Here is a 27359-nt window from a genome sequence, read left to right on the forward strand (position 1 = left end):
CCTGTGACATTCTTGTTTCTATGTTTCCCCTTTCCTTAGGTTTTACTTTCTTAGGTAGCATTTTCCTTCTTTTCCTGCTTTGTTTGAGTGTGTGCCTTAGTTTTCTTAGGTCTGTCCACATTCGTTCCTTTTAATGTGTGTGAGGGCGCTGATGACCTCGATGTTGAGCGCCCATAAGCCTCAACACACCACCACCAAAACTGTGTGCCGGACCGAGACTCGAGCTCGGGACCTGTGCCTTTCGCGGGCAAGTACTCTACCATATGTTTCTCTTTTTTGTCGATATAGTTCGTTGCGTATGGTCTGGGCAGACGTCACAAGACATCCGTTCAAGTTGATCGTTGATTCCTTGACTCAGTTTTTTTGTTACAGAGAGCACGCAGCCCTCTGACCGAACACGATGAGCTACCGTGCCGGCGACCATCTGCGCTACCCAAGCACGACTCACGCCCCGTCCTCACAGCTTCACTTCTGCCAGCACCTCGTCTCCTACCTTCCAGACTTCACAGAAGCTCTCCTTCGAACTGTTTGGTCAAGAGTTTAAACCTGGAAGTGTTTCGGCAAAACCCCCAGCCAAGTCTGCAACGCCAAACTTAGTGGCAAAATTGCGCCAAACGAGTTCTGTAGCGAATGAAAATTGTAAATATCCGAAAAGAGTGCGAACACCAGAAAATATTGCCGGTGTCTTATGGTAAATATTTACGGGTCACGTTTATTATGCCAACCTAGTATTGTTTATTAAACTAGAGATACCCCAGTTTCCAGCATAAAGTGCCCTACGATCTATTTGAGCCAGTGTATCTACCAAGGCAGTTCAGTGGCTCAGATTTTAAAGGTACTCGGGTAGTGCAAAGTTCAGATTGCCATCCTGTCATTCTGTTGTAGATACGCTGTAGTTTCCGCAAATCAATCAGGCAGATGCTTGAACGGTTCCTGGTACAAGACTACTATCGACTGCCTTCCCCATTATTATCAAGATGAGCCAGCGCTTGTGCCCTGGTGACGTATAGCCGGCGACATCGTTAATAGCCTCTAGCCGCACAGCTCGCAAGGACTGCTGCTTTGTGAGCTCGGCTGCGTAGACGGCGGGTACAATAAGGACAGCTGCAATAGCATCTCGCTACGGTCTGCTTGACTGTGCGCCACAACCCGTTTCGTGATAAATTTATTAATCTACGTCCAAATAGGTCTCGGAAAGCCCTATGGTGCCGACCGACCGCCGTGTCATTCTCTTCCGAAAGGCTTTACTGGCTGCGGATACAGAGGGGCATGTGATCAGCACACCGCTGATATACGTCAAAAGGGACAGTTGAAAATGTGTGCCCCGTCTAGGACTCGAACCCGGGACCACCTGCTTACATGGTAGACATTCTATCCATCTTTTTTCTATTCTTTTTTTTTAAATCTCATTTTGTTCGTTTTCGTTCGTTGTATCTGCTAGGGGCGGACGTCGGAGGACACCCGTTTCAGTTCGTCGCTAATCCATTTACTCAGTTTTTTTTATTACAGAGGGCAACGAACCCCCTGACCGAACACGCTGAGTTACCGTGCCGGTAATCTGAGCCATCGAGGACACAGTGCGACTGCAGGAACTTATCACGCCTCCTGTGAGACCCACATTCACAACTTATTGTCCCGCTCTGTATTCGTGGTACCCCTGCCCATTATACTCATTACTCGCGGCTTGACCGATTCCTGCAAGCATACACATTGCCCGAACTCTTGCCGGAATCGGTCAAGCCGCGAGTAATGAGTGTAATGAACAGGGGCACTACGAATATAGTGCGGAACAATAAGTTGGGAATATGGGTCTCACGAGAGGCATGTCAGAGGTAAGTCCCTGCAGTCGCACTATCCTCTGTGTCCTCGGTGGCTCAGATAGCTCAGCGTGTTCGGTCAGAGGGTTAGCTACCCTCTGTAATAAAAACGGATCAACGAACAACCTGAACGGGTGTCATGAGACGTCCGCCCCGAACATATACAACGAACAAAATAAGGTCAACAAGGAATGTAAAAAAAAGATGGATAGAGCATCTGCCATGTAAACAGAGATCCTGGGTTCGAGTTCCGGTCGGGGCACTCATTTTCAACCGTCCCCGTTGACGTATATCAACGCCTGTATACAGTTAAGAGTATTCATTTCATTGTATTGATTTAATTGTAATTTCATTCTAACGAGCTGCACAGTCACCATCTTCCTACATACAGGACACCGCTCCCTAGCCGTAGTCAGTTCTTTGACCAGAGCCGTTACGTCTCAATCAAGTATGTCCTCAATTAGTCTTACAAGGGCTGAGTGCAGCCAATAGCGCTCAGCAGAGTCGGACGGTGATCCATCCAAGTGCTATCTAAGCCCAACAGCCCTTAACTACGGTGATCTGACGGGAATCGGTGTTACCGCTGCGGCAAAGCAGTTGGCATAAATTCATTAAGTGTAGCCAATAAGTATGAGATTCACATGAAAGAATGGAATGTGTATTCAGTCTTTCCCTGGCATAAAGACACGAAGAGAAACCAGTGATACAGGTTCTCGCACTGCAGAATGGATTCTATAATAAATTGGTCCTTAAAGAACCTTCTGTGTTGTACTGCAGTCAGAAGAGCGGGATAAGTAAATAAAGAACAGATTATGCTCTGAACTACTTTCTACTGCACAGACAGCTAGACGGGAAAGTAATCGTTTAGTGAAAATTACAAAATGAATTTTCATTCCATTCACTTACCTTTTTATTCAGATGTTTCACTGCCATTGCCTTCAGAACTGGAGTCTCTGGACGTGGGTGCCAGATTGACAACTAACGAATCCGTTATTTCGTCTCTAAAACTTCCTTCTGGATATCTTCTTTCTCCAGTTTGTCAGTGTAACGTACACAAGGTTCCAAATCAGCAACGGTGATTCTATCTGTTGCTTCATGGATCAGTCTTTCACTGTCGGCTACTTTAAACGTATGAGGGTCGTTCCATAATTAATGCCCCACATTTTTTCTCAGAACATATTTACTGTTAAAGAGTCAGAATTTGGTGACAATATACAACAACATGTCTTGTCCATGTCCTATTTTTCTACGTAGTCTCCAACACGTTCTATGGCCGTACGCCAACGTTGTGGAAGAGTGTGTATTCCCTGCTGGTAAAAGCTCTTGTCCTCGAGGCGTAGCCATGTTTTCACTGCATGACTGACACTCTCGTCATCTGCAAAGAGTGTTCCCCGTAGAGAATCTTTAAGCGGCCCAAAGAGATGGAAGTCCGAGGGTGCCAGGACCGGACTGTAGGGTGGATGAGGCAATGATGTCCAACCCAATATGGTGCTGTGTTCCCAGGTTCGCAGACTTGTGTGCTGTGCATTATCGTGTTGCAGCAAGATTGCTGCTGGATCCTTGTCCGATCGAACACGTCAAAAACGTGTCTTCACGTATGCCTCGGAATTGATGGTTGACCCTCTTGGCATCACATCCACTAGAATGACGCCATCACAATCCCAGAATACTGACATTATGACTTTTCCGGCAGAGGGTGTTGTCTTGAATTTCTTCTTTTGTGGTGAATGAGGCTGACGCCACTCCATGGACTTTCCGGCGCAAAGTGGTGCACCCAGCCTTCGTCCCCCGTAACGATCCGCAATAGAAAGGCCTCTCCGACTGTTTCAAAACGCTCCAACAATTCAGATGAAATGGCCTTTCTTTGAATCTTGTGGTCCGCCGTGAGCATTCGTGAAACCCATTGTGAGCAGCTCTTTGAATATCCGAGAGTCTCGATCATTGCAGACGCACTTCAAATGCCGACCGACAAATGTAGAGCCAATTGTTGAGTTGTGATGCGCCGGTCGGCACGAATAATGGCATCCGCACGATTCAGCGTGTCTGGAGAAGTGGCTGTGGCAGGACGTCCCGAGCGTGACTGATAGTGGAGCTCTGTTTCTGCATTTCCTGAGGCTGTAACTTTGTTTACACCATCGCCCATCTGTATTCGTATCAACTGCAGCACCGCCATACACTGCACACAAACGCTTATGGATGTTTACCACGATTTCTATTTCTGCGTACAAGAATTCAATAACAGCACGCTGCTTGTAACGTGAGTCGTGTATAGACGCCATTTTGACGCTGTACTGCGGCTCTGCCATCTGTCTGAACGGTTCGAAACTTCACCGGCGCACAGAACAAACATCAAATGTGAAGTACCAACAGGGACGTTTATCCATTTATATTAATGGCTTTTTTTAAAAAAAAAATGTGGTATTACTTATTGAACGACCCTCGTAGCGTATTTATCTACCACGTATCTCTTCACCTGTGCCCACACCGGTTCTATTGGATTATAATGGCGGTTATAGGTGGTATTCGTATGAGATTGTGGCCATGTTGCAGAGCTATGGAAATAATTTCGTATTTTTTTATCGCTGCCTTTTGAAATCTTAGCACGCTCCAACAGCTCTGCTCTGGTCTGTATTTCAAGAATTCGTATAATTTTACTTCGCAGGTGTGAAAGAATAACTTTCCTGTGTTTGTACTGGGAAGCCTGTCTAGTATGACAACGTCATAGCTGGAATTATCCATAACAAAGACAGAGCCTGGATCCTTTAAGGCAACGGCTGATTCTGAAACAATTCTCGAAATGTTTCTCTGTTCATTTCGGAATGGTAGTCAGAGTTGGTTTTCGATTTTGATCAGAATACAGGTTTACTTTGAGGCACAAACCCGGTAGCAACGGAACCGGCGGGACATATTATGAGACGCCCTCCTTTTCGCACTGTTAACTTCCAAACAGCCTTGTCCCTCTGTTGTTTACCAAATTAAACTTCTAGTGTGGTTTTGATTTAGCCAAGTCTCGTGCAAGTAGCATACTGGTGAAATTCCCTTTGACCTGACTTCATGCATTGTTCTTACAATCGAAAATCCCCATCACACCCCCTCAGATTTATTTGGTAAGATGGTCCAGCAGAAAGCCCGTCAAAAACTGAACACAGATCAAAGATGAAAACAGAAAAGTGTCCCGAACTGTGAAAAAAGAAGCAAAACTGAAACAGTGAACAGTCGAAGTTCAAATCCGCAACATCGATCGAGCTTTGGTGGCCATGACGTCGTGGATATGTGGTCACGATGTTGGAGTGGGAGGGGGGAGAGCCAGGTTCATACCGTGCGAGGTGGCGCTGTGGTTAGCACACTGGACTCGCGTTCGGGAGGACGACGGTTCAATCCCGCGTCCAGCCATCCTGATTTAGGTTTTCCGTGATTTCCCTAAAACGCTTCAAGTGCCATGATGGTTCCTTTGACAAGGCACGGCCGACTTCCTTCCTCATCCTTCCCTGATCCGATGAGACCGATGACCTCGCTGTTTGGTCTCTTCCCCCAAATCAACCCAACCCCAACGAGGTTCATATCTCCCTCGTGTCCCGCTTTTTTTCCACAAAATTTTGAACTGTCTGTCCGGCCATTGATGTGACTGTTCACTGTATTTAAATCTGTGTCTGTGTTCTGTGGTGTAACGGTCGCTTCCAACAGCGAGGAAGGAAGGGACCTCTAGACGTACGTACCTGTTATTTGACCTACAAGTACCACATGTTATAACTCTTACGTTCCATTTTGGAAGTTTTGACTCTTGAATTCCTTTGTTGTAACATAGCTCACTTGCGAAGGTAATATATTCTTACCATATACAGCAAAGTACAGTACGGCAAGTTCCAAGCCTACTGAAGGAAAACAGACACGTCAGTGGCCGGACAAAGTTTGTAATTTCGTGAAAAAGAGAGGTGCGAGGGAGATTTGAACACTGATCTTCCGTTTTACAGTCCAACACCGTGACCACGCAACTACGACGTCGTTACTGGCGTAAATCGCTCTATGTTGCATATTTTGTGCTTTGACCGCTCACTTTCTATTTTGCATCTTTTCTCACAGTTCGCTACACCTTTTTCCTGTTTCCGTGCTTGATCTGTATTTTTGACTGTGCCATATTACCACTAAATGTGAGGAGGGTGCGATGGGGTGTTTCCCTTGTTAGAAACGTCATCCTAGCAGCACCAATATCACTTTGTTCCATTAAAAATTTCCATACCTCATTAGATTTTACACATTTAAATCCGATGTTCTTCAATATTCTTTGCATTGACCTTGCATTTCCATCAATCCCAGTAGCTTCACGCAGAAGAGGGAGCAACATCGCTGACGTGGGGGACTCGCCTCTTTCATAAAATTCGAAAATTTTTCGACGTAAAACATCACGATCGAAGTCGTCGATTCCTGTTACGCCCTTTGGCATGCTAAGTTTCTTCCTGTTGCCTGCCGACACAGCTTGGCCTCTTGCTAATTCATCTGAAAGTTCGTACACCAATTTCGTCATAGGCCACCGCAGTGCGTTTCAGCATTTTGGTAACTTCCCCACACCGGCTTGCCTGAAACTGCGTTACGTTTGAAGAACGAGTACGCTTTAAAAATAAGACCCCTTGCCTGTTTGAGGAACACTTGGTGGCTTCTGGGTGTTACAGCCACTGTAACACCCAGAACACCAAGAATGCCACACAAATCAGTCAGTCGTAGTTTCGCGCTTGTAAAACAAGATAGAACAGTTTAATACAAACAGTCACGACACTCTCTGGTGTGAAAGTGTTAACCGTTTGACAGCTGGAGCGACACTAGCGCTCCAAGCGGTGAAAAGCAATCGTAAGTGTCGTAAGGATAACATTTTTTAATTATTTTCTACGTAATTTTAGAAACAGTTGTTAGATTTTTGCGTTAATAAATTACTAAGACACATGAATTTTCATGAAATACATTTAAAAACAGCGGAATCACACTGATTGAGTGACATAAGCTACGTCTTATTCATGGCTTTGAGCACTATGGGACTTAACTTCTGAGGTCATCAGTCCCCTAGAACTTAGAACTACTTAAACCTAACTAACCTAAGGACATCACACACATCCATGCCCGAGCAGGATTCGAACCTGCGACCGTAGCGGTCGCGCGGTTCCAGACTGTAGCGCCTAGAATCGCTCGGCCACAGCGGCCGGCCGCAATAACAATAAACAAGACTCAAGGTGAGAGAGGGGGAGGGGGGGCGAAGACAACATGGACGGAGGGGTGGGAGGAGATGGGCAGAGAGGGGTAAGAGATAATGTACAACATCGGTAAGTAATTTAACCAAACCAAAATTTACAGACGTCACTATGTAATATTCTGGCATCATGACGGAAGAAATATTGAATATCCATTGTTATGACTATACAACGACGAATTATCTCTGCATACATTTCAGATAAACAGTAGTAACAATAAGTAATCTGAATCTGAATAAGGACTCACTGTTCCCTAAACGCACTAGACCCCACAAGTGATTCGCAGGCTATGTGTTGCTCAAGAGCTAAAATATGTACGGTGAAAAATGTAGAATTTCAAACTTTTATTCGTGTTATATTATTAGTCGGGCGGTGCATCGCTGTGCGCCCGGCTAGTAGTGGCGCGTGTCTGTGGTCGGGGGCGAGCGCAAGTGATTCACGTCAAAGGTTGGCACGGGCCGGGCAGCCAGTCACAGGCTTTCTTTTGTCTTGCTCAGAGGTGTCAGTGATTCTGCTTGGCTGTTTGGTGGTTCGACGGCTTCAGTAGCTTAACAGACAGTTAGTCCCCAACATTCTTCCCGATTTATGACTTGATGTAAAAGTAAGTAGTAAGTATTTTCCTACGTTAAGCTAGGTATTACAAACGAGAATATAGGCGTGAGTATATCTATGTCTGTCTGTACTAGGAAAAGATCACAGCTATTTGGTACATTTCGTTGACTATCTACTTAGAATAGCACATCACATAGCGATATGCAGTCTACATAAAAAAAAGGTAAATGTCTGTTCAAAATCGTGTATCTCCGAAAGTTCTTGACCGATTGCTTAAATTCTGACATAAAGTTCCATTCTAATACAGGCGTGTTTTAGGTACCTATTTCTTTAATATATGACATATAATATATAAATATATATACATAATTTTTATGAGATTTTTTTGTAACAGTGTCTCCCTGTTATTAAATTTATAAAAAAATATAACTCCTATTCCATATATTGTGTTCGAACATTATGAATTACCTCGAAAGAAACGGTCTATTGACACACAGTCAGCACGGGTTTAGAAAACATCGTTCCTGTGAAACACAACTAGCTCTTTATTCACATGAAGTGCTGAGTGCTATTGACAAGGGATTTCAGATCGATTCCGTATTCCTGGATTTCCGGAAGGCTTTTGACACTGTACCACACAAGCGGCTCTTAATAAAATTGCGTGCTTGCGGAACATCGTCTCAGTTATGTGATTGGATTTGCGATTTTCTGTCAGAGAGGTCACAGTTCGTACTAATTGACGGAAAGTCATCGAGTAAAACAGAATTGATTTCTGGCGTTCCCCAAGGTAGTGTTATTGGCCCTTTGCTGTTCCTTATCTATATAAACGGTTTGGGAGACAATCTGAGCAGCCTTCTTCGGTTGTTTGCAGATTATGCTGTCGTTTATCGACTAATAAAGTCATCAGAAGATCAAAACAAATTGCAAAACGATTTAGAAATAATATCTGAATGGTGCGAAAACTGGCAGTTGACCCTAAATAACGAAAAGTGTGCTAAAAGGAACTCGTTAAACTTTGGTTACACGGTAAATCAGTCTAATCTAAAAGTCGTAAATTCAACTAAATACGTAGATATTACAATTACGAACAACTTAAATTGGAAAGAACACATAGAAAATGTTGTGGAGAAGGCTAACCAAAGGCTGCGTTTTATGGACAGGACACTTAGAAAATGTAACAGACCTGCTAAGGAGACTGCCTACACTACGCTTGTCCGTCCTCTTTTAGAATACTGCTGCGCAGTGTGGGATCCTTACCAGATAGGACTGACGGAGTACATCGAAAAAGCTCAAAGAAAGGCAGCACGTTTTGTATTATCTCGAAATTGGGAGAGAGTGTCACAGAAATAATACCGGATTTGGGCTGGAAATCATTAAAAGAAAGGCGTTTTTCGTTGCGACGGAATATTCTCACGAAATTCCAATCACCAACTTTCTCCTTCGAAGGCAAAAATATTTTGTTGACACCGACCTACATAGGGCGGAACGATCACCACGATAAAATAAGGGAAATCAGAGCTCTTACGGAAAGATATAGGTGTTCATTTTTTCCGCGCGCTATACGAGATTGGAATAAAAGAGAATTGTGAAAGTGATTCAATGAACCCTCTGCCAGGCACATAATGTGATTTGCAGAGTATCCATGTAGATGTAGAGTGCTGTGTCAAAATATAAAGCTTTCGGTCAAAAGCTTTCTGAGATTTGCGATTAGGAACATCCACATTTTGCACATAAGTACAAATGTAGACGTTCGTTTCTTCAGAATATCTAATCTCTTTAAGCTCTTCAAGGGTTCCTTTGAAATTTTGACTCAACGTTGCATTCTAATACAGGTGCCTTTTTGGTATCTATTTCTTTTATGAGATTTTTGTAATAACGTTTCCCTATTACTAACTTTAAAAAATATATATTAAATATTGGTATATAAAAGCACATACGTATTCCATAGCAGCGTTGTGTCAAACTTTCACAGTATTCCGTCGAAAGTCTTACCAGATTTGTGATTAGGAAGTTTACAGTTTCTATTTAAGCTCAAACATAGATTTCTTTTCTTGATACTCTTAAATCTCCGAAAGTTCTCCAGAGATTGGTTTGAAATATTGTCACAACACTGTATTCGTAAACTCACTTGCTTTACATATCTACTGGAACGCCATCTGGTATATATGTAATAAAAGGGGAACGTTATAAAAATGTAGGTGTTGGTTTGTTCAAAACCGTTAATCTCCGAAAGTTATTGATCGAGTGCCTTGAAATTTTTAATAACGTTGGTTTGTTCAAAATCGTTAACCTCCGAAATTTCTTGACAGATTGCCGTAAAATTTTGAATAACGTTTAATTCTAATACGGGAGTGTTCTTACGTACCTAGTTCATTTATGATGATGAGGTCCCATACTCCGAGGAGCGCCGCCGACTAGGCAAGGTCGTAGTGGAGGTGGTTTGCCATTGCCTTCCTCCGACCGTAATGGGGATGAATGATGATGATGGAGACAACACAAAAACACCCAGTCACCTCGAGGCAGGGAAACTCCCTGACCCCGCCGGGAACCGAACCTGGTACCCCGTGCGCAGGAAGCGAGAACGCTACCGCAAGACCACGAGCTGCGGACACCTAGTTTATTAACATAGGTATATTTTAATATATATATATATATATATATATATATATATATATATATATATATATATATATATATATATATATAAAGGGAAAACAGTGTCACCAAATACACTCCTGGAAATTGAAATAAGAACACCGTGAATTCATTGTCCGAGGAAGGGGAAACTTTATTGACACATTCCTGGGGTCAGATACATCACATGATCACACTGACAGAACCACAGGCAAATAGACACAGGCAACAGAGCATGCACAATGTCGGCACTAGTACAGTGTATATCCACCTTTCGCAGCAATGCAGGCTGCTATTCTCCCATGGAGACGATCGTAGAGATGCTGGATGTAGTCCTGTGGAACGGCTTGCCATGCCATTTCCACCTGGCGCCTCAGTTGGACCAGCGTTCGTGCTGGACGTGCAGACCGCGTGAGACGACGCTTCATCCAGTCCCAAACATGCTCAATGGGGAACAGATCCGGAGATCTTGCTGGCCAGGGTAGTTGACACCTTCTAGAGCACGTTGGGTGGCACGGGATACATGCGGAAGTGCATTGTCCTGTTGGAACAGCATGTTCCCTTGCCGGTCTAGGAATGGTAGAACGATGGGTTCGATGACGGTTTGGATGTACCGTGCACTATTCAGTGTCCCCTCGACGATCACCAGTGGTGTACGGCCAGTGTAGGAGATCGCTCCCCACACCATGATGCCGGGTGTTGGCCCTGTGTGCCTCGGTCGTATGCAGTCCTGATTGTGGCGCTCACCTGCACGGCGCCAAACACGCATACGACCATCATTGGCACCAAGGCAGAAGCGACTTTCATCGCTGAAGACGACACGTCTCCATTCGTCCCTCCATTCACGCCTGTCGCGACACCACTGGAGGCGGGCTGCACGATGTTGGGGCGTGAGCGGAAGACGGCCTAACGGTGTGCGGGACCGTAGCCCAGCTTCATGGAGACGGTTGCGAATGGTCCTCGCCGATACCCCAGGAGCAACAGTGTCCCTAATTTGCTGGGAAGTGGCGGTGCGGTCCCCTACGGCACTGCGTAGGATCCTACGGTCTTGGCGTGCATCCGTGCGTCGCTGCGGTCCGGTCCCAGGTCGACGGGCACGTGCACCTTCCGCCGACCACTGGCGACAACATCGATGTACTGTGGAGACCTCACGCCCCACGTATTGAGCAATTCGGCGGTACGTCCACCCGGCCTCCCGCATGCCCACTATACGCCCTCGCTCAAAGTCCGTCAACTGCACATACGGTTCACGTCCACGCTGTCGCGGCATGCTACCAGTGTTAAAGACTGCGATGGAGCTCGGTATGCCACGGCAAACTGGCTGACACTGACGGCGGCGGTGCACAAATGCTGCGCAGCTAGCGCCATTCGACGGCCAACACCGCGGTTCCTGGTGTGTCCGCTGTGCCGTGCGTGTGATCATTGCTTGTACAGCCCTCTCGCAGTGTCCGGAACAAGTATGGTGGGTCTGACACACCGTTGTCAATGTGTTCTTTTTTCCATTTCCAGGAGTGTATCTCAAAATGTACCTTCCCGATTTACTTCAAATTTTTACACGTTACTGTATTAACGTTTACACACATATAAACTATATAACCCCCCCCCCCCCCCCCCCCCATGAACCATGGACCTTGCCGTTGGTGGGGAGGCTTGCGTGCCTCAGCGATACAGATGGCCGTACCGTAGGTGCAACCGCAACGGAGGGGTATCTGTTGAGAGGCCAGACAAACATGTGGTTCCTGAAGAGGGGCAGCAGCCTTTTCAGTAGATGCAGGGGCAACAGTCTGGATGATTGACTGATCTGGCCTTGTAACATTAACCAAAACGGCCTTGCTGTGCTGGTACTGCGAACGGCTGAAAGCAAGGGGAAACTACAGCCGTAATTTTCCCCGAGGACATGCAGCTTTACTGTATGATAAAATGATGATGGCGTCCTCTTGGGTAAAATATTCCGGAGGTAAAATAGGCCCCCATTCGGATCTCTGGGCGGGGACTACTCAAGAGGACGTCGTTATCAGGAGAAAGAAAACTGGCGTTCTACGGATCGGAGCGTGGAATGTCAGATCCCTTAATCGGGCAGGTAGGTTAGAAAATTTAAAAAGGGAAATGGATAGGTTAAAGTTAGATATAGTGGGAATTAGTGAAGTTCGGTGGCAGGAGTATCAAGATTACAGGGTTATAAATACAAAATCAAATAGGGGTAATGCAGGAGTAGGTTTAATAATGAATAAAAAAATAGGAGTGCGGGTTAGCTACTGCAAACATCATAGTGAACGCATTATTGTGGCCAAGATAGACACAAAGCCCATGCCTACTGCAGTAGTACAAGTTTATATGCCAACTAGCTCTGCAGATGATGAAGAAATAGATGAAATGTATGACGAGATAAAAGAAATTATTCAGGTAGTGAAGGGAGACGAAAATTTAATAGTCATGGGTGACTGGAATTCGTCAGTAGGAAAAGGGAGAGAAGGAGACATAGTAGGTGAATATGGATTGGGGGGAAGAAATGAAAGAGGAAGCCGCCTTGTAGAATTTTGCACAGAGCATAACTTAAACATAGCTAACACTTGGTGCAAGAATCATAAAAGAAGGTTGTATACCTGTAAGAATCCTGGAGATACTAAAAGGTATCAGATAGATTATATAATGGTAAGACAGATTTAGGAACCAGGTTTTCAACTGTAAGACATTTCCAGGGGCAGATGTGGATTCTGACCACAATCTATTGGTTATGAACTGCAGATTGAAACTGAAGAAACTGCAAAAAGGTGGGAATCTAAGGAGATGGGACCTGGATAAACTGAAAGAACCAGAGGTTGTAGAGAGTTTCAGGGAGAGCATAAGGGAACAATTGACAGGAATGGGGGAAAGAAATAGAGTAGAAGAAGAATGGGTAGCTCTGAGAGATGAAGTAGTGAAGGCAGCAGACGATCAAGTAGGTAAAAAGGCGAGGGCTAATAGAAATCCTTGGGTAACAGAAGAAATATTGAATTTAATTGATGAAAGGAGAAAATATAAAAATGCAGTAAATGAAGCAGGCAAAAAGGAATACAAACGTCTCAAAAATGAGACCGACAGGAAGTGCAAAATGGCTAAGCAGGGATGGCTAGAGGACAAATGTAAGGATGTAGAGGCTTGTCTCATTAGGGGTAAGATAGACACTGCCTACAGGAAAATTAAAGAGACCTTTGGAGAGAAGAGAACCACTTGTATGAATATCAAGAGCTCAGATGGCAACCCAGTTCTAAGCAAAGAAGGGAAGGCAGAAGGGTGGAAGGAGTATATAGAGGGTTTATACAAGGGCGATGTACTTGAGGACAATATTATGGAAATGGAAGAGGATGCAGATGAAGACGAAATGGGAGATAAGATACTGCGTGAAGAGTTTGACAGAGGACTGAAAGACCTGAGTCGAAACAAGGCCCCAGGAGTAGACAACATTCCATTAGAACTACTGACGGCCTTGGGAGAGCCAGTCCTGACGAAACTCTACCATCTGGTGAGCAAGATGTATGAGACAGGCGAAATACCCTCAGACTTCAAGAAGAATATAATAATTCCAATCCCAAAGAAAGCAGGTGTTGACAGATGTGAAAATTACCGAACTATCAGTTTAATAAGTCACAGCTGCAAAATACTAACGTGAATTCTTTACAGACGAATGCAAAAACTGGTAGAAGCAGACCTCGGGGAAGATCAGTTTGGATTCCGTAGAAATGTTGGAACACGTGAGGCAATACTAATCTTACGACTTATCTTAGAAGAAAGATTAAGAAAAGGCAAACCTACGTTTCTATCATTTGTAGACTTAGAGAAAGCTTTTGACAATGTTAACTGGAATACTCTCTTTCGAATTCTGAAGGTGGCAGGTATAAAATACAGGGAGCGAAAGGCTATTTACAATTTGTACAGAAATCAGATGGCAGTTGTAAGAATCGAGGGGCATGAAAGGGAAGCAGTGGTTGGGAAAGGAGTGAGACAGGGTTGTAGCCTCTCCCCGATGTTATTCAATCTGTATATTGAGCAAGCAGTAAAGGAAACAAAAGAAAAATTCGGAGTAGGTATTAAAATTCATGGAGAAGAAGTAAAAACTTTGAGGTTCGCCGATGACATTGTAATTCTGTCAGAGACAGCAAAGGACTTGGAAGAGCAGTTGAACGGAATGGACAGTGTCTTGAAAGGAGGATATAAGATGAACATCAACAAAAGCAAAACGAGGATAATGGAATGTAGTCAAATTAAATCGGGTGATGCCGAGGGAATTAAATTAGGAAATGAGACACTTAAAGTAGTAAAGGAGTTTTGCTATTTAGGGAGTAAAATAACTGATGATGGTCGAAGTAGAGGGGATATAAAATGTAGACTGGCAATGGCAAGGAAATCGTTTCTGAAGAAGAGAAATTTGTTAACATCGAATATTGATTTAAGCGTCAGGAAGTCGTTTCTGAAAGTATTTGTATGGAATGTAGCCATGTATGGAAGTGAAACATGGACGATAACTAGTTTGGACAAGAAGAGAATAGAAGCTTTCGAAATGTGGTGCTACAGAAGAATGCTGAAGATAAGGTAGGTAGATCACGTAAGTAATGAGGAGGTATTGAATAGGATTGGGGAGAAGAGAAGTTTGTGGCACAGCTTGACTAGAAGAAGGGATCGGTTGGTAGGACATGTTTTGAGGCATCAAGGGATCACAAATTTAGCATTGGAGAGCAGCATGGAGGGTAAAAATCGTAGAGGGAGACCAAGAGATGAATACACTAAGCAGATTCAGAAGGATGTAGGTTGCAGTAGGTACTGGGAGATGAAGAAGCTTGCACAGGATAGAGTAGCATGGAGAGCTGCATCAAACCAGTCTCAGGACTGAAGACCACAACAACAACAACCAGACGGGACGAAGAGGTGGGAGGAATTGGACATAGCAAACAGGAAGGAGAAGATGGAGAAAGAGAGGGGGGGCAGGAACATGTGGAAAGAGAGGAGGGAGAAGAAGGTGGACAGAAAAAGGGGGATGAGGTGATGGTTTGAGCGAAGGGGAAGGAAAATGAGCTGGACAAAGAAAAGGGAAGGGGGAGAAGGAAAAAGGAGATTAGGACGACATCCGATTCCCATGTACATAAGAAAGTGTGCTTTCTGTTTTTTTTTATTTTCTGACCTAAGCAAAGAGTTGACGAGTAGACCTAGCTAAAACTAAAGATAGTAAAAGTATATCTATTTATTTATTATTTTATTGTTTATTTATTTTATTATAAAAAGCATTATTTATACGCTTTTGCTTGTAATGATTGTATTCGATTGCATTTGTGTTTGTTTTCAGAAAATAGCGCCTAAGAGGTAATACGCCGGTAGTTACATTAAATTCAGATTTACTTCGATAGAAAGTAATGGTGCAGTAAAACCACAGTGCGTTATATAACCCAGTACAGAGAGGGATTGGATTGCAAAGCTGGAGTAACTTTGTTTTTCAGGTATGTTATATGTATAACCGCTTTCGTGAGAAATCCAACAGTCAGATCGTCTCCCCCTTGTGCGTTATCCATCGTCTTGAAAAAATCGCTACGAAATGCTACACTTTTTAGTGTTTGCTCAGTAACGCGCTTCCAGTGCATTTTAAACAAAAATATGCCGTTGTCAGTTTTAAAGAGCGTTTAATTTCCTGCGTGTTTCTTATATAACATGGTGCAAAAATTCGGAACAACTACTGTGGAAGTATACAAAAATGTCAAGAAATCGCAAAACAGATATGTCAGTGGTTTCATAACTGCATTTTAAGTGCAGTTTTGTGCACAATGAACATTAACCAGCGTTGTAGAAGATTTAATTTCCTTCAAAATTCACTCAAAAAGCACTCCGTCTTCAGGCCACAAGTGGCCCATCGGGACCATCCGACCGCCATATCATCCTCAGATGAGGATGCGGATAGGAGGGGCGTGCGGTCAGCACACCGCTCTCCCGGTCGTTACGATGGTTTTCTTTGACCGGAGCCGCTACTATTCGGTCGAGTAGCTCCTCAATTGGCATCACGAGGCTGAGTGCACCCCGGAAAATGGCAACGTCACATGGCGGCCCGGATGGTCAGCCATCCAAATGCCGGCCACGCCCGACAGCGCTTAACTTCGGTGATCTGACGGGAACTGGTGTATCCACTGTGGCAAGGCCGTTGCCTCAAAATTCACTCAGAATATTTGTAATTACTCGCTATTCACGCCGAGGAACGTTGAACCAACAGTTTTAATGAAAGCGAACACGAAACAGAAAATACAAAAAAACTCAGTCAAAAATAGTATTCCTGAATATAATACTATCCTTAAGCCATTATGGATGCAACATATACAAGTAGTTCACGAGATTCATGTGATTTCTGGGGAATAAGTATTTTTGAAAAAGAAAAACACAAATTTTCAACACTTTTATATATACTTATATTTCAACAAAATACAGTTTAAAATTAGATCTCAAATTTTATTTTAAAGATATATACTTAGTTTTAAGTTAAAAATTCACCATAATCTGCTACTTTGGCTCAAATGTGATTGATATGTACAGTTACTCACTTCTACCCAGAGGCAATGGATCATCTAACCCGTCTTCTTCTGTGCTAAATTCAACCTCTGGTGCATTGCCACATGATTCGAATCCACAATGGATACATACAACGAACGCGTCCAAGTCCTGCCTTTCTGCAGCTGCGTCTGTTGCCACAATTCTTTTTGCATTGGCATGAAATCTTGTTCAACAGTGCCTGCGGAGCTGGTTCTTTATTCATTGGCACTGGAGTTAGACCACCAGTATCCTTCTTCCAGCCCCACTTCAGGACGTCTTTTTCATACCGCGTCTACATTTGAATTTACAGATAAGTTCTATGGTACATGTGTGATATTGAACTGGGTCCCTTGCTGGAGATAGGAGCGTTAAATCGAATTAGGTGTTTGCAGCAGCTTTAGAAAAGCGAAGATATAACAACCCATCCATAGAAGTGCTCGAGACACTTCCACAAAGTCTCACAAGGAAATTTACAGTTGCTTCGACGACCTTCTGTTTTCCTGCACTTCATTTGTGGAGAGCATCACTCTCAAGTGTGGCGCAAAATATAGCTTTCCACTTTCCAGAGAGGACTGAGTTGGAGTAGCAACCACTTATCGCATGGAGAAATACAATGTTTTCCACAGTATGTTTACATCTGAAGGGTATTTTGGAATACAGCGCATTTTCTGCGTTAGCCCTTCCAGATCTGCAGAAGAACACTTTGTCTTGTGATAAAGCCGTCACCGAAACCAAAAGATCAATGTTTTCTCCAATAACAACAACAGCATTGTGATCGGAGGAAGATTGTTTGCTAATCTGCAGCTTCTACTGCCTACTTTGTGACCATTTGTGCTCACTGAAATTCCTTCTGAAGCAATGAGATAAAGCTGGATTTATTTGTTTGTTTTTCATTCGATGACAATTTATACTTTGGCATCTGCGGAAACATGGCAGTATCCAAAAGAATTTCTGGACAAGATGGTGGCCCTTCGGTGTGGGGTCCCCATCGAAGACTACAAAAGCATTCTGAACATGATGTCGCAGTACGTAGGTCACAAATCTTTTAAAAACGGCAGAAAAACATTCGCTCAAATTCCAGTGAACTCTCTATAGGAGGTAGCCACCACCTACTAGATCATTTTTGTTTTTTCTCATTTCTGTGTCACTTGGCAAGGGCGTGAAGGCACAGTAAAATGTGGGCTTTGTTCCATTGCGAATGCCTTCCCCAGAAAAAAGTGACAATGGAAAGAGAGCAAGCTTATACTCACAGTATTTTTTCAGGTCGTCATCAAACTGCTTGTAGACGATCATCCTGCGGGAAAGCATCAAAGGAACGAGAGCTTCTTTTCCTTTCATCGTGTTTATATGGTTAACAACTATTGCCAGAGACAGCATTGTATCCTTACGTCGGAAATTCATGATCTCAGTCGCTGTTCGCAATTCTATTTATTCCTCTAGGATCTACATCTACACCTACGTGATTACTCTGCAATTCACACGTAAGTGTCTGGCAGAGGTTTCATCGAACCATTTTCATACTACTTCTCTACCATTCCACTCTCGAATGGCGCATGGGAAAAAGGAACACCTAAATCTTTCCGTTCGAGCTCTGATTTCTCTTATTTTATTATGATGATCATTTCTCCCTACGTAAGTAGGTGTCAACAAAATATTACTGTGTTCGGAAGAGAAAGTTGGTGATTGAAATTTCGTAAATAGATCTCGCCGCAAAGAAAACCGCCTTTGTTTCAGTGACTGCCACCCCAACTCGCGTATCATATCAGTGACACTCTCACCCCTATTGCGCCATAACACGAAACGATCTGCCCTTCTATGCACTTTTTAGATGTCCTCTGTCAATCCTATCTGGTAAGGATCTCATACCGCGCAGAAATATTCCAGCAGAGGACGGACAAGTGTAACGTAGGTTGTATCTTTAGTGGGTTTGTCGCATCTTTTAAGTATTCTGCCAGCAAAGTGCAGTCTTTGTTTCGCCTTCCCCACAATATTACCTGTGTGGTTTTTCCAATTTAAGTTGCTCGTAATTGTAATTCCTACGTATTTAGTCGAATTGACAGCCCTTAGATTTGTGCGATTTATCGTATACCCAAAATTTATCGGATTTCTTTTAGTACCCATGTGGATGACCTCGCACTTTTCTTTGTTTAGTGCCAATTGCCATTTTTCGCACCATACAGAAATTCTCTCTAGATCATTTTGTAACTGGAATTGATCGTCTGATGATTTTACTACACGGTAAATTACAGCGTCATCTGCAAACAATTTAAGGGGGCTGCTCAGATTATCACCTAGATCATTTAAGTACATCAGGAAAAGCAGAGGGCCTATGACACTACCTTGCAGAACGCCAGATATCACTTCTGTTCAACTCGATCATTTACCCTCTATTATTACGAATTGTGACCTCTCTGAGAGGAAATCACGAATCCAGTCACACAACTGAGATGATACTCCATATGCACGCAATTTGATTAATATTCGCTTGTGAGGAACGGTATCAAAAGCCTTCTGGAAATCTAGGAATATGGAATCGATCTGAGATCCCTTGTCGGCAGCGCTCACTACTTCGTGGGAATAAAGAAGAAAGATATTTTTCTGAATCCGTGTTGGTTATGTATCAATAAGTCATTTTCTTCAAGGTGATTCATAATGTTCGAGTACAGTATATGCTACAAAATCCTACTGCCAATTGAGGTCAGTGATATGGGTCTGTAATTCAATGGGTTCCTTCTATTTCCTTTCTTGAATATTGGTGTGACCTGTGCTACTTTCCAGTCTTTCGAAGCAGACCTCTCGTCAAGTGAACGGTTGTATATGATTGCTAAGAAAGGCGCTATTGTGTCTGTATACTCTTAAAGGAACCTGATTGGCATACCATCTGGATCGGAAGACTTTCCTTTCTTAAGTGATTTGAGTTGTTTCGCAACACCTAAGAAATCTACTTTTATGCCACTGTTCTGGTTTAGAATTCTAGAATATTTATTTCTTCTTCTTTCGTGAAGGAATTACGGAGTACTTTATTTAGTAACTCCGCTTTAATGACACCATCATCGGTATCATTTCCATCGCTATCGCGCAGTGACGGTATTGACTGTTTTTTTGCCACTGGTGTACTACAGTTACGACCAGAATCTCTTTGGGTTTTCTACCATATTTCGAGACAATGTTTCATTGTGGAAACTATTAAAAGCATCTCACATTGACGTCCGCACTAAATTTCGAGCTTAGCCAGTCTTGGGGATTTTGCGTTCTTCTGAATTTGGCATGCTTTTTTCGTTGCTTCTGCGACAGTGTTCTGACGTGTTTTGTGTACCGTGGTGGATCAGTCCTGTCTCTTATTAACTTTGCGGTTTGAATCTATCTATTGCTGTCCATACTGTATCTCTGAATTTGAGCCATATCTGGTCTACACTTACATTATTACCTAGGAAGGAATGGAGACTCTCTCTTAGGAAGGCATCAAGCGAATTTTTGTCTGCTGTTTTAAATAGATATATTTTGCGTTTATTTTTAGTGGTTATGGTTGATATGGTTTTAAGCCTCGCTACAATGACCCTCGATCCGTCATGACGCTCTCTATTAGATCGGGGTTATTTGTGGCTAAGAGGTCAAGTGTGTTTTCGCAACCATTTACAATTCGTGTGGGCTCATGAACGAATTGTTCAAAGTAATTCTCAGAGAAAGCATTTAGTAAATTTTTTTTACTAAATGTATGTTTTCTGTTTCCGCAACTGGGGATAATCACCCCCTGAGGGGTAAAATAAAATTTTCTTAGGGGTAAAAACTAAACTGTTTGATTCAGTTGCAGTCACGAAATTAAATTATTTTCCAAAGATCATTATTATAATCACAATTTTGTAAGACTCTAATATTGATTCTATAAGTTATCAATAATACCTTTTGCTCAATTACAAGCATTAATCCGGTGCAGGTTAGAGGTTCCTCACGTAATCCACCCACTACACACATATGCAGTGTTTTGTCCCGTGCATGATTGATGATAAAAGTGCGACATACGCGTAACAAATGCTAAATAACTCAAGAAAATGTCTTCTCCAAGTTGTAGAGAGTACCTGCACTACTCCAGAAATTGCTTCACTACTCGCTTCGAAACACATAAATGAATTAATTGAACGCACGACATAGGAATAAATACATTAGGCGGTACGCAGTATTATTATAATTACTGAAATGGTTAGACATAAAACATTAACAGTCTGAAGTCGTCCAATTTGTGCCAGTTCAGAAGTAAGTAGTCCAGCAATCAAGTGATTTACAAACAGTAGGGACAGCACACACATCTGAACTTGTTTGATTTTAAATGAGGTTGCAGTGTGCAGGTCAAGCAAGTGCAGCATTGGAGAGGAGTAATGCAGGGGGTGTGTGTATTGTACCAGGTGTACCGGTATGAAATGAGTGTTTTTTGTGAAAATGAAACACTAATTTTGAATTGAAAAGTAAATACATTTTATTCAAAGTACTGACCATTGCTTAGTATACATTTTGACCACCTTTCTGGCAATTTGTGGACACCACGCCAATAGAAATGTTCGTCTTTTGAAGCAACCAACCAGGCACCCAATTTTCGACTTCTTCGTAGGAATCGAAGTGTCCCATTGATAAAAATAAATGGTAGTCGGAAGGGGCCAAGTCTGGTGAATATGGCGGGTGGGGTAGCAGCTCCCAGCCAAATGTTTTGATTGTATCCTGAACCAGTTTTGCTTTGTGTACAGGTGCATTGTCGTGTAAAAAAATTACTTTTCCATGTCTTCTGGCCCATTCTGATCTTTTTTCGATCAATGAATAGTTCAAATTGATCATTTGTTGTCTGTGGCGATTAGCATTCACAGTTTCACCGGGTTTTAGAAGCTCATGATACACCACACCTTTCTGATCCCACCAAATACAGAGCATTGTCTTCTTGCCGAATCGATCTGGTTTTGGGGTCGATGTTGATGATTGTCGCGGATTAACCCATTGATTTTTCCCGTTTAGGATTCTTAAAATAAATCCATTTTCATCGCCAGTAACAATTCGATGCAAAATTGATTTTCTTTCATGTCTTTGAAGCAAAATTTGACAAATGGTTTTTCGGTATCCCATCTGTCTTTCATTCAATTCATGTGGTACCCATTTTCCACACTTTTGGATCTTTCACATAGCTTCCATACGGTCAGAAATTGTTTGTTGTGCAACATTTAGCATTGCTGCCATTTGCTTCTGGCTCAAACTATCATCTTCATCCAATATTGCTTGCAATTCGGCGTCTTCGAACTTTTTTAGTGGACTTCCACGTTCTTCATTTCTTACATCAAAATCATTATTTCTGAACCGTTGAAACCATCTTTTTGCATGTTGCTTCTGATAGAGCATGATCACCATATGCCTCGATGCGACTCTGCAGCACTTTTTTTCAAATGAAAACAAAAAATTAATGCTTTCCGCAAATCATCATTTTCTGGTACAAAATTCGACATTGTTAACACGATGAAAACATATGATGTTGTTTGTTCCATGACTTGATGCATACTAAATATCTTTGACAGATGTCATACCAACCAAACAAAAAAAAATTAAGGCTCGTTCACAACAAGTGTTTCCTATCGACACATTTGTATCTCAACGCTCATTTCATACCAGTACACCTGGTATGTAGCAAGTGTCTACCCTCGCTGTGGATAGTTATCTTTCTTATCTGAGAAGGAGTTGTGAGTAGACACACACACACACACACATACTAAGTATTATTCGTCTTTCGCGTTTCTCATCATTTTAAAAATAAAAATGTTCCTAGAAAAGTCTTTCATTCTACAGCTTAGTTAGGTGCTACAGTTGGTGATAATGTGGAGTATTGGTGGCGGGGGCGGGGGGCGGTGGAGGACAGACGGCGGGAGGGAGGGAGGGCGGGGGCACTACCTAAGGTCTGATTGAACTCAGGGGTAATGGCAGGGGTAATGGGAACCACTGCACTAGAATCATTCTTTCAACACAGATGGTAGTTGACGTTTTCACCTCCAGCCAGGTCCGTTACTTATTAGCATTAGGTATTTAACAGTTTGCCAACGGCCTTGCCACAGTGATAACACCGGTTCCCGTTAAGCGCTGTCGGGCTGGGATAGCATTTGGATGGATGACCATCCAGTCTGCCGAGCGCTGTTGGCAAGCGGGGCGCACTCAGCCCTTGTGAGGCAAACTGAGGAGCTACTTGATTGAGAAGTAACGGCTCCGGTCTCATGAACTGACATACGGCGGGGAGAGCGATGTGCTGACCACATGCCCCTCCATATCCGCATCCAGTGACGCCTACGGGCTGAGGATGACACGACGGCCGGTCGGCACCCTTGGGCCTTCATGTCCTGTTCGGGAGGAGTTTAGTTGATTTAACAGCTGACAAAGGACTGCGACTGGAAAACCACTGATTTACTTTATTAACATCAGTATTATCCATGGCAACACGGGAACATCTCATATCAATGTGTGGTTCTGTTGTAGCATTTTCTAATGCAACTGACCCCAGAGTCCAGCGAGAGAGAACGCTGTCCGTTATACTTCGTTCACGATTCGGCCCACCGTAACTCTTCATTTTTTTCATGAGGGTTTGCTCAGCTGTCATACTCGTCCATATCCCAGCCCAAAACTTGCCAGATCGTCTGATGGCGAAATAGCCACGAGTTGCGAATTTTTGAAAGTCTAATGCATCTGTTTTATCTTTAAGAGTCAGTATATCTTGCACACATAGGTTGTAAACGTCCTGTCATATCGCTGGCTTAGTTGCCGAGTATCTTTGCGGGCAGCGCGTTTTGCAGTTTCGAGCACGGGACACGGAACTGTTAGGTTGTGTTGTGGGTAGCTCTGCATGTGAGAGGCATTGTTATTATGGAAGTTCAAGTGTTACTACAAGTGCTATTACAGTAAAGTGATGAAATATGGAAGTGATTCAGAGGAAAGTGCGTAATGATAATTAAAAATGAGCAGTGCCGCCGATAACGTATTTGTGTATCCTCTCGTTGCGTGTCGCACCATACATCAATCATACGCCCCATTTTCGGCCTCTCAGAATGAACTAATGTCGACCAACAATATAGTTTACCACGAAAGAGAGCACTCAAGTGCCAGTGTCTTGTAGTGAGCGTTAGAACGTGCGTTCGGTCATCGCTTTCCGCATCATCAACAATCAGCCATGCCGCGACGGTTACGCACACGCTCGTACAAGTGAGAACTGACAACTGAAAAATTAACTCCATGAACAGTGTTATATTATTACTGATGTCAAGGAGGACTGGTACCAAATATCTGTGTATGCGTGACGAGCGTAAGAACTTCCGTTCGATCATTCGGCTTCCGCATCTTCAACAATCACTCGCGTCGTGTCGGTTACGCGTACGCTCGTCCAAGTGATATTGTGGACAGATAATCATCAAGAATGTTAATTGGGATAAGCAGTTAAGAGTTAGAATGTAAACAGTGCAACCTGTGAGTTCTTATCGTCTCAGAATATAATGTTCATACAGTGTTGCGCTTAACGTTGAGCGGCTCCCCTAAATCCGCTTGCATATTTAGATACATAATTTCAGGCAAGCCAGCAGCAGAGCAGAACAGTACGACCGCCGCGGGATTGTCAGGTACGTGGTGTGGACAGGGCGCGCGGTCACGAAAAGCGACAACCAGTTAAAGAGTTCCCCCACCCATTAGTACCCCCGGGCGTGTCACAAGGTGAGTATATTTGGCGTAGTAAAAGTATCCAATAGCGTGAAAACATGGAATCAATTTTTTGAACCGTGTCAAGATGGAGGTGCCAGTTTCCCATACTTTCTGCTTCAATAAAGTGGTTTATCAATGTGACTTCTCCAAACTTAGCACTGACTCTGCGGAAATGTGGGCTGCCTTGTGTGGATTGTATAACAGATCTCTCATAAAAGTAAATCGTGTTGCTCAAACAAGCACGTTCGTCAGCGGTACCTGTGTGCACTTCAGACGTTTTGCCCCCAAATATCGTACTGTCCCGTGTACTTCGACTTCATTCACTTCCCTTGCACACTGTGATGCACCTGTTATCCTTACAGTAGCAGATCTGTGTCTGCAGAAAAGCCGGAAATTATAGGTAAAAATGGTGAAAATTGGTATTATTTTCTTTTTCAAAAACACTATTCCCCAGAAATTACATAAGTCTCATGAACTACGTGTATACATTCCATACATAAGTCTTAAAAGTTCTGCGGCATAAATCTCCATTTTTACGGCCCGGGCGTCATTAGTACCCTTTTGTTTTCCTTTATTAAAACAACCATATATGTACATAAGTACAAAAACAAAATATTGAAGTGCTGGAACTGATTCAACACGAATTGTATCCTACAATAGACTGAAGAACACGTTTCAATATAGTGCCATTTGTAAGCTTACAAAATAGAACATAAATAGTAAACTGACAATAGCCTCTTCAGTCCAGACAGAGACATAGATCCGAAACGCAAACATATATATAATTGATTGTCTTAACTGGAATGACAGTTCTGTCATTTGATTCATAACCGTCCAAACTCAAAGTCATTTGGAGCACACAAACGGATAACAAGAGATGCACAGGATCACAAATTAATGAAAACGTCATAATGAAGTTAATAACACCATTGAGAAGTCGGGAGCAGTCCTAGGAACTGGTGTAACCCCTTATTCGTTGTGTATTTTGTCCGCTACATAGTCTTGCATGTGATTTGTGTCCTTACCGGCATCGAGAATTACCCTACGCCTTGTTTTTCAAAAATTATGTCTAACATGTTAGCAAACATCTTCCTGAAATTTGGGTAACGTTTCATCTTCCAGCGCGCCGTTCTCATGTAAGCCTCGAAACTAATGAGATTATCTTCACTATTGTGGATGATGATATATGTCACAAACTGTCCTAACATCCACTTCACGGTGTTGTTCTTGGTAGCGGGAAAATGTTTCGCGTCCGGCCAGAGCAGGATGTCGGTGCAGTGGCTGGCTGGGCTGCTGTGGGTAATCAGGCCCAGCCTCTGCTGCACCCATTTCCAGTTAATGAGATGACCGCCACAAGTGAAGCGATGGCGTAAGGTGTTGACCAGACCCGTCGTACTCGCATTTTCAGCGCACAGAACCCTGACCAACAGCATCCGTCGATGAGGTAAGTACCAGCTCGAACAACTATACCTCACTTGTCAATGTATCAAGCGTTGTGAGCCACGATACTCAGAAATTATTTCGTTGCACACGCATGTTATTGTCACCACACTCGACCGTCCACTTGTTAAATGACACACATAGCCGTCTAAAACACTGTATAAATTGCTTGTCTTCACTGTTCCTTTCTTCATATAGACTTTGGTTTCCAATGAAAATTCATACAAGTATTGAGTTACAGCAATATACATAACATGATAGCTTATACCCATGGATGACATTCCATCTATAGCTTATACTACGAACATAAATTTTTTAGGTTTTAATACGGCATAAAATTTTCGTTAACTGGGTTCTGTTACTACAGTTTGTTTGTTAGTTTCAACTTCTCTTCATTCACATCGCATGTACAAATTAATTACGTATCGTATTATTATGACACAATACAAGCATATGACACATTTATAGTTCATTTTATAGATAGACTTTTATCACGTATGGGTGCTCATTCCTTCCGTAGGTAGAAGAGGGAGAAGAACATTGCAAATAGGACTAAAACATTGCGCATTGCTAGCCTAACTAAACTTGGCGCCGCCTCCTTGTTTTGGAGGGAAGAAAGGAAATACTCATCTACTGATTCAAGAATTAATGAGGAAATGTTACTCGTACGATGATGAACTAGTTGCCAAGGAACTTTTTCTTCATTTGGTACCAACAACTCTCGGCGTAATTCTCTTCTTCTGCGCCGTGACGATGCACTGGTCGCTGAAAGAGAAAACTTAAAACTAATTGCATTATTTAGCTCGGTGGCCACTGATACATTTGGTCATTGCATATGTCCGCAGATATTTTCGTATTTTGTGTAAATTCTTAGACATTTGTTTATTCCGTTAGCCACTATGACCATTGACTCCACGAAGAAAATTATTTGGCATTTCTCACAATACTTTGTCGTTAGTCCTTAGCTTATACGTCTCGTATAATTTTTCATAATGTTACCTCTTGCCTGTGAATACGTTAGATATAGCTTAGTATTTAATTAAATCTGTGTGTGCATATATCAATAGGTTCCTTAGTTCTTAGATAGTAGATGTAATTACGTAATATTTTCGTTTACTTTGTTTTTAAGTAAAGTACTTGTATATATCGCATTCCTATTTGGTTACGCCTTCTGTCAGTCTGTCGCGCATGCGCACAGGTCAATGCCTCCTGTCCCACTACTGACGTCAGAGCGTATTGTTGAGTGCGGACAGCTGAGCCATAAGCTAATTTCGTTTATACTTTCGCTTCGCATGAAGCTGTGCGTAACTTCCCATTGCTGTTAATTTTATGCCTACGTTACATATCAAAAGAATTGCTTATGCCTATACACATTACCTTATCTTAAAATACACTTCAGAAGAAAAATTACACTTAGTATTATGTACACTAT

The 27359-nt window shown here is 42.8% G+C and overlaps 1 protein-coding gene and 1 pseudogene across 1 annotated transcript in view; both read right to left on the reverse strand.

Annotated features, from left to right (window-relative positions):
- LOC126463391 (gamma-butyrobetaine dioxygenase-like) overlaps window positions 1-27359 on the reverse strand; it is a 151408-nt gene that overhangs the window by 55575 nt on the left and 68474 nt on the right. The gene's annotated exons all lie outside the window — the stretch shown is intronic.
- LOC126425683 (5S ribosomal RNA) lies at window positions 16288-16405 on the reverse strand (annotated as a pseudogene).

This window comes from Schistocerca serialis, chromosome 1, assembly GCF_023864345.2.
Source record: "Schistocerca serialis cubense isolate TAMUIC-IGC-003099 chromosome 1, iqSchSeri2.2, whole genome shotgun sequence".
Classification (NCBI taxonomy): domain Eukaryota; kingdom Metazoa; phylum Arthropoda; class Insecta; order Orthoptera; family Acrididae; genus Schistocerca; species Schistocerca serialis.